The 10,070-nt window shown below is 41.5% G+C and overlaps 1 protein-coding gene across 3 annotated transcripts in view; it reads right to left on the reverse strand.

Annotated features, from left to right (window-relative positions):
• The window catches only part of dlgap1b (discs, large (Drosophila) homolog-associated protein 1b), a 287,295-nt gene extending 277,632 nt beyond the window's left edge, over window positions 1-9,663 (reverse strand). For all 3 annotated transcript variants that reach the window (XM_041881102.2, XM_041881100.2, XM_041881103.2), the window contains exon 1: window positions 9,501-9,663. The gene's annotated coding sequence lies outside the window, so the exon portion shown is untranslated. The remainder of the gene's footprint in view (window positions 1-9,500) is intronic.
• Between the last annotated feature and the right edge of the window lie 407 nt (window positions 9,664-10,070).

Here is a 10,070-nt window from a genome sequence, read left to right on the forward strand (position 1 = left end):
CATAAATTTTTTATTTATAGCCGAGTGTCAAAACACCGGTTTTACTGTAAATGTCCAAATTCATAATCAATATGCTGAAATAAGTTGTGATATTTTGAAGACCAAGACATAGAAATTCCGCCCTACACATTAATGTGTCACACTTGTGTTCAGATTACTTGTACTTTGCTAAATTAGTACCTTACTAACTGCACATGCACCAACTTTTACCAAACAGTCACTCGAGACTGAAATTGATTAGCTTGTTCTACTGTAATCAATAGCTTGCACGAATTAATCACACACATCAATATTTTATTGAAATCAATGGAACTGGGACAATAACCGTGGCGATATGTACTAAACCAAAGATATTAATCTGTTTTAAGCATTCAATTTTGTGAGATCGGGATGACTATAAACTTTTATACTGTACTATCACCAATCTGAGGTAAAAAGGATTCGTATTTCCTGCAATTCTTGTGTGGTGAAAACGTTATTCTTTGTAATGTAGTCATACCATAGGGAAATGATGCGTTTTATAAAATAATTCCCAATGTCAAAATAATTCAATATTTCGATTTAAGATGATAGTAAATTAAGCACATTCACAGTTTTTTCAACAATTATACTCCTAAACACAATTTAACCGGAGCTTCCATAGGGCCTGTGCAGAAGGCTGAATGTTTGACGTCCCTATCAGTAGCCACTGACTAGCCAGTAAGCTTTTAAATGTTTCAACATTTTTACATTTTACATTTTAGTCATTTAGCAGATGCTCTTATCCAGAGCGACTTACAGTTAGTGAATGCATATGTTTTTTTATTTTTATTTATATTTTTTTATACTGGCCCCCCGTGGGAAACGAACCCACATCCCTGCCGGCCAAACCCTCCCCTACCTTGGACGACGCTGGACCAATTGTGCGCAGCCCATGGGTCTCCCGGTTAGCAGCTAGCACTGCGATGCAGTGCCTTAGACCACTGCGCCAACTTTTCCTCTAAAAGATATTAACTACAGTCTAAACCATATTACACTCATGAATGAATCAATTTGAATGAATTTGCCACATGCACCTAATACAACAGGTGTAGACCTTACAGTGAAATGCTTACTTACAAGCCCTTAACCAACAATGCAGTTTTAAGAAAAAAATAAAATAATGTTAGGTAAAAAATAGATAAGTAAAAAATACAAATAGCAAATAATTAAAGAGCAGCAGTAAAATAAAATAACAGTAGGGAGGCTATATACAGGGGGAACCGGTACAGAGTCAATGTGCGGGTGCACCGGTTAGTCAAGGTAATTGAGGTAATATGTACATGTGGGTAGAGTTAAAATGACTATGCATTGATAATAAACAGAGTAGCAGCAGCGTAAAAGAGGGGGTGGGGTGGGGTGGGGTGGAGGGGCAATGCAAATAGTCCGGGTAGCCATGATTAGCTGTTCAGGAGTCTTATGGCTTGGGGGTAGAAGCTGTTAAGAAGGCTTTTGGACCTAGACATGGCACTCCGGTACCGCTTGCCGTGCGGTAGCAGAGAGAACAGTCTATGACTAGGGTGGCTGGAGTCTTTGACAATTTTTAGGGCCTTCCTTCTGACACCGCCTGGTATAGAGGTCCTGGATGGCAGGAAGCTTGGCCCCAGTCACGTACTGGGCTGTCACACTACCCTCTGTAGTGCCTTGCGGTCAGAGGCCGAGCAGTTGCTATACCAGGCGGTGATGCAACCAGTCAGGATGCTCTCGATGGTGCAGCTGTATAACTTTTTGAGGATCTGAGGACCCATGCAAATCTTTTCAGTCTCCTGAGGAGGAATAGGCTTTGTCGTGCCCTCTTCACGACTGTCTTGGTGTGTTTGGACCATGATAGTTTGTTGGTGATGTGGACACCAAGGAACTTGAAGCTCTCAACCTGTTCCACTACAGCACTGTCGATGAGAATGGGGGCATGCATTTTTTCCTGTAGTCCACAATCATCTCCTTTGTCTTGATCACGTTGAGGCAGAGGTTGTTATCCTGGCACCACACGGCCAGGTCTCTGACCTCATCCCTATAGGCTGTCTCATCGTTGTCGGTGATCAGGCCTACCACTGTCTGTCGTCGGCAAACTTAATGTTGGTGTTGGAGTCGTACCTGGCCATGCAGTCATGGGTGAACAGAGAGTACAGGAGGGGACTGAGCACGCACCCCTGAGGGGCCCCCGTGTTAAGATTCAGGGTGGCAGATGTGTTGTTACCTACCCTTACCACCTGGGGGCGGCCCGTCAGGAAGTCCAGGATCCAGTTGCAGAGGGAGGTGTTTAGTCCCAGGGTCCTTAGCTTAGTGATGAGCTTTGTGGGCACTATGGTGTTGAACGCTGAGCTGTAGTCAATGAATAGCATTCTCACGTAGGTGTTCCTCTTGTCCTGGTGGGAAAGGGCAGTGTGGAGTGCAATAGAGATTGCATCATCTGTGGATCTGTTGGGGCGGTATGCAAATTGGAGTGGGTCTAGGGTTTCTGGGATAATGGTGTTGATGTGAGCCATGACCAGCATTTCAAAGCACTTCATGGCTACAGACGTGAGTGCTACTGGTCGGTAGTCATTTAGGCTGGTTGTCTTAGTGTTCTGGGGCACAGGGACTATGGTGGTCTGCTTCAAACATGTTGGTATTACAGACTCAGTCAGGGACATGTTGAAAATGTCAGTGAAGACACTTGCCAGTTGGTCAGCGCATGCTCAGAGTACACGTCCTGGTAATCCGTCTGGCCCTGCGGCCTTGTGAATGTTGACCTGCTTAAAAGTCTTACTTACATCGGCGACGGAGAGCGTGATCGCATCATCATCCGGAACAGCTGATGCTCTCATGCATGCTTCAGTGTTGCTTGCCTCGAAGCGAGCATAGACGTGATTTAGCTCGTGTCACTGGGCAGCTCGCGGCTGTGCTTCCCTTTGTAGTCTGTAATAGCTTGCACACCATGCCACGTCTGACGAGCGTCAGAGACAGTGTAGTACGATTAAATCTTAGTCCTGTATTGACTCTTTGCCTGTTTGATGGTTCGTCGGAGGGCATAGCGGGATTTCTTATAAGCCTACGGGTTAGAGTCCCACTCCTTGAAAGCGGAAGCTCTACCATTTAGCTCAGTGCGGATGTTGCCTGTAATCCATGGCTTTTGGTTGGGGTATGTACATACAGTCAGTGTGGGGACGATGTCATCGATGCACTTATTGATGAAGCCATTGACTGATGTGGTGTACTCCTCAATGCTATCGGAAGAATCACGGAACATATTCCGGTCTGTGCTAGCAAAACAGTCCTGTAGTTTAGCATCTGCGTCATCTGACCACTTCCTTATTAACCGAGTTTTTTTTTCTTCTCTGATTGCACATTTAACATGCTGGTAGAAATGAGGTAGAACGGATTTAAGTTTCCCTGCATTAAAGTCCCCGGCCTCTAGGAGCGCTGCCTCTGGATGAGCGTTTTCCTATTTGCTTATGGCCTTATACAGCTCATTGAGTGCAATCTTAGTGCCAGCATTGGTTTGTGGTGGTAAATAGACAGCTACGAAATATATAGATGAAAACTCTCTTGGTAAATAGTGTGGTCTACAGCTTATCATGAGATACTCTACCTCAGGTGAGAAAAACCTAGAGACTTCCTTAGTATTAGATGTTATGCACCAGCTGTTGTTTACAAATATACACAGACCGCCACACCTTGTCTAACCGGAGTCAGCCGTTCTATCCTGCCGATGTAGCATATATCCCGCCAGCTGTATGTTATCTATGTTGTCGTTCAGCCACGACTCGGTGAAACATAAGATATTGCAGTTTTTAATGTCCCTTTGGTAAGATAACTTTGATCCTAGGTCGTCAAATTTATTTTCGAATGATTGAATGTTGGCTAATAGGATTGATGGAAGAGGCAGTTTACTCGCTCGCCGTCGGATCCTTACAAGGCACCCCGACCTACGTCCACGATATCTCCGTCTCTTTCTCATGCGAATGACGGGGACTTGGGCCTTGTCGGGTGTCTGTAGAATATCCTTTGCGTCCGACTCGTTGAAGAAAACATCTTCGTCCAATACGAGGTGAGTAATCGCTGTCCAGAAGCTCTTTTTGGTCATAAGAGACAGTGGCAGAAACATTATGTACAGAATAAATTACAAATAACGTGAAAAAACACACGTAATAGTACAATTGGTTAGAGGGCTGTAAAACGGCAGCCATCTCCTCCGGCGCCATCTTTCTAATAAAGTAACAATTCACAAACATGGGCAGATTTTCTCATTCGTACACGCATTAAATGTAGCTTGCAAGACAATAACACACCTAGTAACGTTAGCATATCAAACATGAACATTTACCCCTCTCATACGAATATAAAAGTACAGTTTCAGCGTTACCTTGGAAGTTACCTTGGAACTAGGGTTGGGCGGTATCCAATTTTTATATATATATATATATATATATATATATATATATATATATCTTTTGGGGGGTGCACAATATCTCTGCTGTAACCAGTAAGCTTGATCTTGACATATAGCCACTTAGCTAGCAAGTTAGAAACCAAATGTATAGCTGGAGCCCTGAACTGGATATAATTTATTTGACACATCTTAGATTTCTTATAGTTAAACTTGACCTATAGTTCTAAGCAGTGGAGTAGCACGCACTCCCGCAACTCAAAATTGATAAACAGTACTATTGTTGGTATTTCAAAATTCCCCGGTATATTTTATAAACGGTATATCGCCCAAGCCTATTTGGAACAAACCAGGCTTAATTTTATACATTTCCTGGAAGTTATTATATGAGGTAAATGCAAAAATTGCAACAGAACATTTTTATGCAGTTTTTTCAATAACTTTGGTGAATTTTTCAGATGTACAGTAAGTGGTAGATTTTCAAAACTGTACCAAAACTCTAAAATGATAACACTTGTAATGCCCCCTATCTTATGTTCAGAACCTTTGATTGTGCATTCATTGAGGTTTCAGACATCTTTCACCCCTGAGTCATTCATGCAAAATCTAAGTTTTCCGTGAAATGTAAATGCTGTATTCTTGACATAGCTCATTCTATTATTTCTACTACTGTACATTGCATTTTAGTTACACTGCTTATACACACCGCATATTTATTCATATAATGGATTCTTGACATATCTCACCGTAATATACACTACATGACCAAAGGTATGTGGACACCTACTTGTCGAACATCTCATTCCAAAATCATGGGCATTAATATGGAGTTGGTCCCCCCTTTGCTGCTATAACAGCCTCCACTCTTCTAGGAAGGCTTTCAAAAAGATGTTGGAAAATTGCTGTGGGGACTTGCTTCCATTCATCCACAAGAGCATTAATGAGGTCGGCACTGATGTTGGCCGATTAGGTCTGGCTTGCAGTCAGCATTCCAATTCATCCCAAAGGTGTTAGATGGAGTTGAGGTCTCTGTGCAGGCAAGTCAAGTTCTTCAACACCGATCTCGACAAACCATTTCTGTATGGACCTCGCTTTGTGCCCGAAATAGGAAAGGGCCTTCCCCAAACTGTTGCCACAAAGTTGGAAGCACAGAATTGTCTACAATGTCATTATAGGCTGTAGCGTTAAGATTGTCCTTCACTGGAACTAAGGGGCCTAGCCCGAACCAAGAAAAACAGCCCCAGACCATTATTCCTCCTCCACCAAACTTTACAGTTGGCACTATGCATTGGGGCAGGTAGCGTTCTCGTGGTATCCGCCAAACCCAGATTAGTCCGTCGGACTGCCAAATGGTGAAGCCTGATTCATCACTCCAGAGAACGTGTTTCCACTGCTCCAGAGGTCCAATGGCGGCGAGCTTTACACCACTCCAGCCGATGCTTGGCATTGCGCATGGTGATCTTACATGCTGACCACACCGCATGCGTCGCGTGCGCGAGCGTTGTAAAATAAATGTACACATACATGTTATTCAATCATTGCACCCATGCTGCTCGCGAGCGTCTGCGTGGCCAGACGCTAAAATAGAACTTGGTTCTATTTGTGACGCTCAATGTGCTGCAAGTACTGCCTCTCCCATCTCTTCATTGGTTTTTAGGAGCATCTATCCAGATGGGTGATTGAAAGACACACTCCAGTCCAGTTGGTGGTGGTATTGCACCTTTTAAAGTTGGTTGCCAAATGCAATATAAAGTCCAAAGAAGAAGAAGCCTGAAGGAGGAGAGATTACTAGAAAACAAACTTTTACCGGTTTATCTGTGGATTAATTGTCGGAATAGAGGACCTTGTGCATTTCAGGTAAAATAACAACCCAATGTATATATCACAGGACAAATTAGCTAGCAACAGCAAGCTAGCTAGCTAGCTAAATTGCCATAAATGTTTAATGCTTTTTGACCTGTCCCGAAATTAATATAATTGGTTCAGAGTTTTGTTTTGATATTTCAACCTGCGTGTCCTGATTGCGTCTGGTGTGGGGGGACAAAATCAACTTGCGCGCGTGCGGTCTGGGTAGCATGTTAGGCTTGTGTGCGGCTGCTCGGCCATGGAAACCCATTTCATGAAGCTCCCGACAAACAGTTATTGTGCTGACATTGCTTCCAGAGGCAGTTTGGAACTCGGCAGTGAGTGTTGCAACCGAGGACAGACGATTTTAACGCATTACGCACTTCAGCACTCGGCGGTCTCGTTCAGTGAGCTTTTGTGGCCTACCACTTTGAGACTGAGCTGTTTTTGCTCTTAGACGTTTCCACTTCACAATAACAACACTTACAGTTGACCGGGGCAGCTCTCGCAGGGCAGAAATTTGACGAACTGACTTGTTGGAAGGGTGGCATCCTATGACGGTGCCACGTTGAAAGTCACTGAGCTCTTCAGTAAGGCCATTCAACTGCCAATGTTTGTCTATGGAGATGGCTGTGTGCTCGATTTTATACACCTGTCAGCAACGGGTGTGGCTGAAATAGCCAAATCCACTAATTTGAAGGGGTGACCACATACCTTTGTATATATTGTGCATCTACTGCTGTATCTATCATTCTTAGTATATAGTGTAAATTCAACTGGTGTATATGCATATAGATTGCATTTGGATTACTGTTACAGTGCTATTTGGGTTAACTTATTTTTTCGTTTTTCGTTATTATTTATATGCTTGTTGACATTTTACTGCGTCGTTAGGAGCTGGTGACATAAGCATTTCGCTTAACTGTGTACGTGACCAATAAACTTTGGGGATATTTTGTTTAGTCATCAATACATCAGATAATGATATGCTCACCATTTAGTCAATGTAACTACCATTTAATCCAATAGCAAAAATACAACATAAACATTTCTAAACTCTTCTTTTTGAAGTGCTGAATAGAAAGAATAGTAATTTTCCATACAACATTTGACTAACTTGACAAGCACATTTTAATCCAATCACAGGTTGTTATACAGTACATACCTGTATGTAGGACAAATCATCAAATAGGGGTATTGTAAAGCCATTGGCTGCTGGAAAAATGTAGCACAGCGTTGTATGCCATTTCTGCCCAATGAAACATTGCACAAGATCACCTTTGTCAACTGATACAGTATCACCTGTCTCCCTACATTGAAATTCATCAGCTGACAGTGTATCAATGAAATTCAGATAGAGTGGAATATATTATTATATACAACCCAGGTATTTCAGCAGTGCATTGTACACTACACTATAATTCCACATGATCGCACATAGAGTGACTGTTTCCACTTTGTCCTATTGAAGCACACTGGCTGATGGAAAATGATAATGTAGTATTTATACATATATGATTTGGTTTTACCTTCCAACATAAATTGATGTCTAAATGCAGATTTATGTAGAATTGTATAGAAAATATAGAATTGTACAGGGTTCAGCAGTTATCAAACTATATACCTTAACGAGTTCTTCGTTTTGAGCAGTTTGATTAAGTGATAGTTAATTATATTGTTAACAAATGACAAGAAAATCATGTCAAAAATAAAGCGGATATTGCATTTTGAAAAGCAGATGCTTAGATTGAATATATTGTATATCCAAATTGAAAGAGTAATTAGGTGCAGTGAACAAGTGACTTTGTGAATTTGTTTGTTGTACTCAGTCAATTTTAAATGTGCTTAGAGTTTTGAAACCTGAGACATTTTGATGATCTGTTTAGATTTTTGTGCTTAAGAGTTGTGAAAATGCACCACATACAGTACTTGTTCAAACTGCACCAAAGTGCAAAAAAAAACAACAGTAATTTCCCTTTTGAGGTTATCTAGCTTCTTGCTTCATGCTTATTGCCTGGATGGGGGCCCAGGGCAGCCAATTGGGGGAAAACACAGTTGAGCTTCCGTTTTTTAAAGCTACTGCTACAATTTCAGAATCTAACAGGCTGTTACTGCAATTTCAGGTAAATAAAACAATTCTAAAATATAATGAAAATGTCTATACATACACATATACAGCTGTTTCAAAAACATTGCTCTGCTATTTAGCCATTAGTATGTTAACTGTATGTATGAATGTTTGGCTCAACGAGACAATTCTGTTTACACTGCCCTGTTTAGAGGGGGTCAACTGTCAGACTACTGTGTGAGCTAGCGTTCGAGATTACAGTAACGTCTCTCGAGATTCGATACCTCTCAAGAATCTCTCGAAATTGTCCTTAAATCTTGTAAATGAGAATAGACCCTTTAATATCAGTTGGTGCATGCGTTCCTCCTACAATCCATCAGTCGAAAGTCTATATTTGACTTCCACTTGCTCAATTATGGAAATTAGATAAAGCAACATAACATAGCTAACCGGCAATAAAGAGGATACATAGGCGATGTTATTTTGACCAGCAATCAATTTCAGATGTAGAATAGAATACACTGAAGCCCAATGTGTATCCCAATACCATTGGTTGTTTTGCTTCACCGCAAGTCTCCTTCTCGGAACCAGTATGTTAAATGTAGGCTGCCTCGTTAAAATGCTTCTCTTTGCTACAGGACCGAAATGTTTGTTTATTTCACCGTCCTATAACGATGCGCTCGCTCACTCAGATCGTGGTGCGTCGGTGATGCCTCCGGGACGGACTCTTATCACTTGATAGGCTAATGTGTCACTCAATAAGCAAGCAATACAACGGACTGGTAAGCTTGGCAGTTACTTGAATAGGGTTGATGCACTTATAGGTGTGAATATATGGACTGGACATCAACAAAGCGGCATGTCATGGGTTATAACTGGAAAAAGCAAACCAACATAATGACATGCGATATTTGCTTACCCCCCTTATTTAGTTTCAGTATTACTCTTTGCAAAGATAAAATAGCCAATTCGTTCATGTGTATAAACCAAAGAAAATGTCCCATTAAATTATCTGATGAAATGTGTTTAATTAAAATGCAACATAAAGTAAAGTAGCCCAACCTTATTATAAATTAGAGACGCCAGCTGTCAATAGTAACATAGTCATTGCATACATTGTAGTAAATGAAAAATGTAACTATTTCAATATTTTACAATGAAACGAACCAAACTCAGATGATGTCTAATTTGCGCATTTACCTTAAAGTGCGTTGATAGAAAACAGCAAGCACTTCCTGGTTATAATCCTATACAATTCGCCACCTTTGAATATTAGCTTTATCTTCTGCTAATGAAAGCTCGACTTGAGACAAATAGGAGCTCCACTGTTTGTTTGTCACGTCCCAGTCTGTAGGCTACTGGCTGCCTGTACCTGACCGTCTGTGAGCGGCTGCAGCATCACAGATCGCATGGAACTGCGTTTGGGATGAGCACGCATTGTGGAAAAACTGGACTGGAGTTAAGAACCATGGGACCGAACCAGCTGCCTACTGTATGTACCAGACAATACTTGCACGGTCATTGCACCCCCACTCTAAGTACTGATAAAATAAAAACGGTTTAAACTTTCCCAGATTTGCAATCGGCATAATGTAGGCTAGGCCTAATTAGAAATTGTGAATATGTGTCTTGATGCCAGCCTCGCAGTTTTCATTAATTCATGTTCCCACTTAATGCATGTATACACTACCAGTCAAAAGTTTGGACACACCTACTCATTCCAGGGTTTTTCTTAATTTTTACTATTTTCTACATTGTATAATAATAGTG

This window comes from Coregonus clupeaformis, chromosome 7, assembly GCF_020615455.1.
Source record: "Coregonus clupeaformis isolate EN_2021a chromosome 7, ASM2061545v1, whole genome shotgun sequence".
NCBI classification, from domain to species: Eukaryota; Metazoa; Chordata; class Actinopteri; order Salmoniformes; family Salmonidae; genus Coregonus; species Coregonus clupeaformis.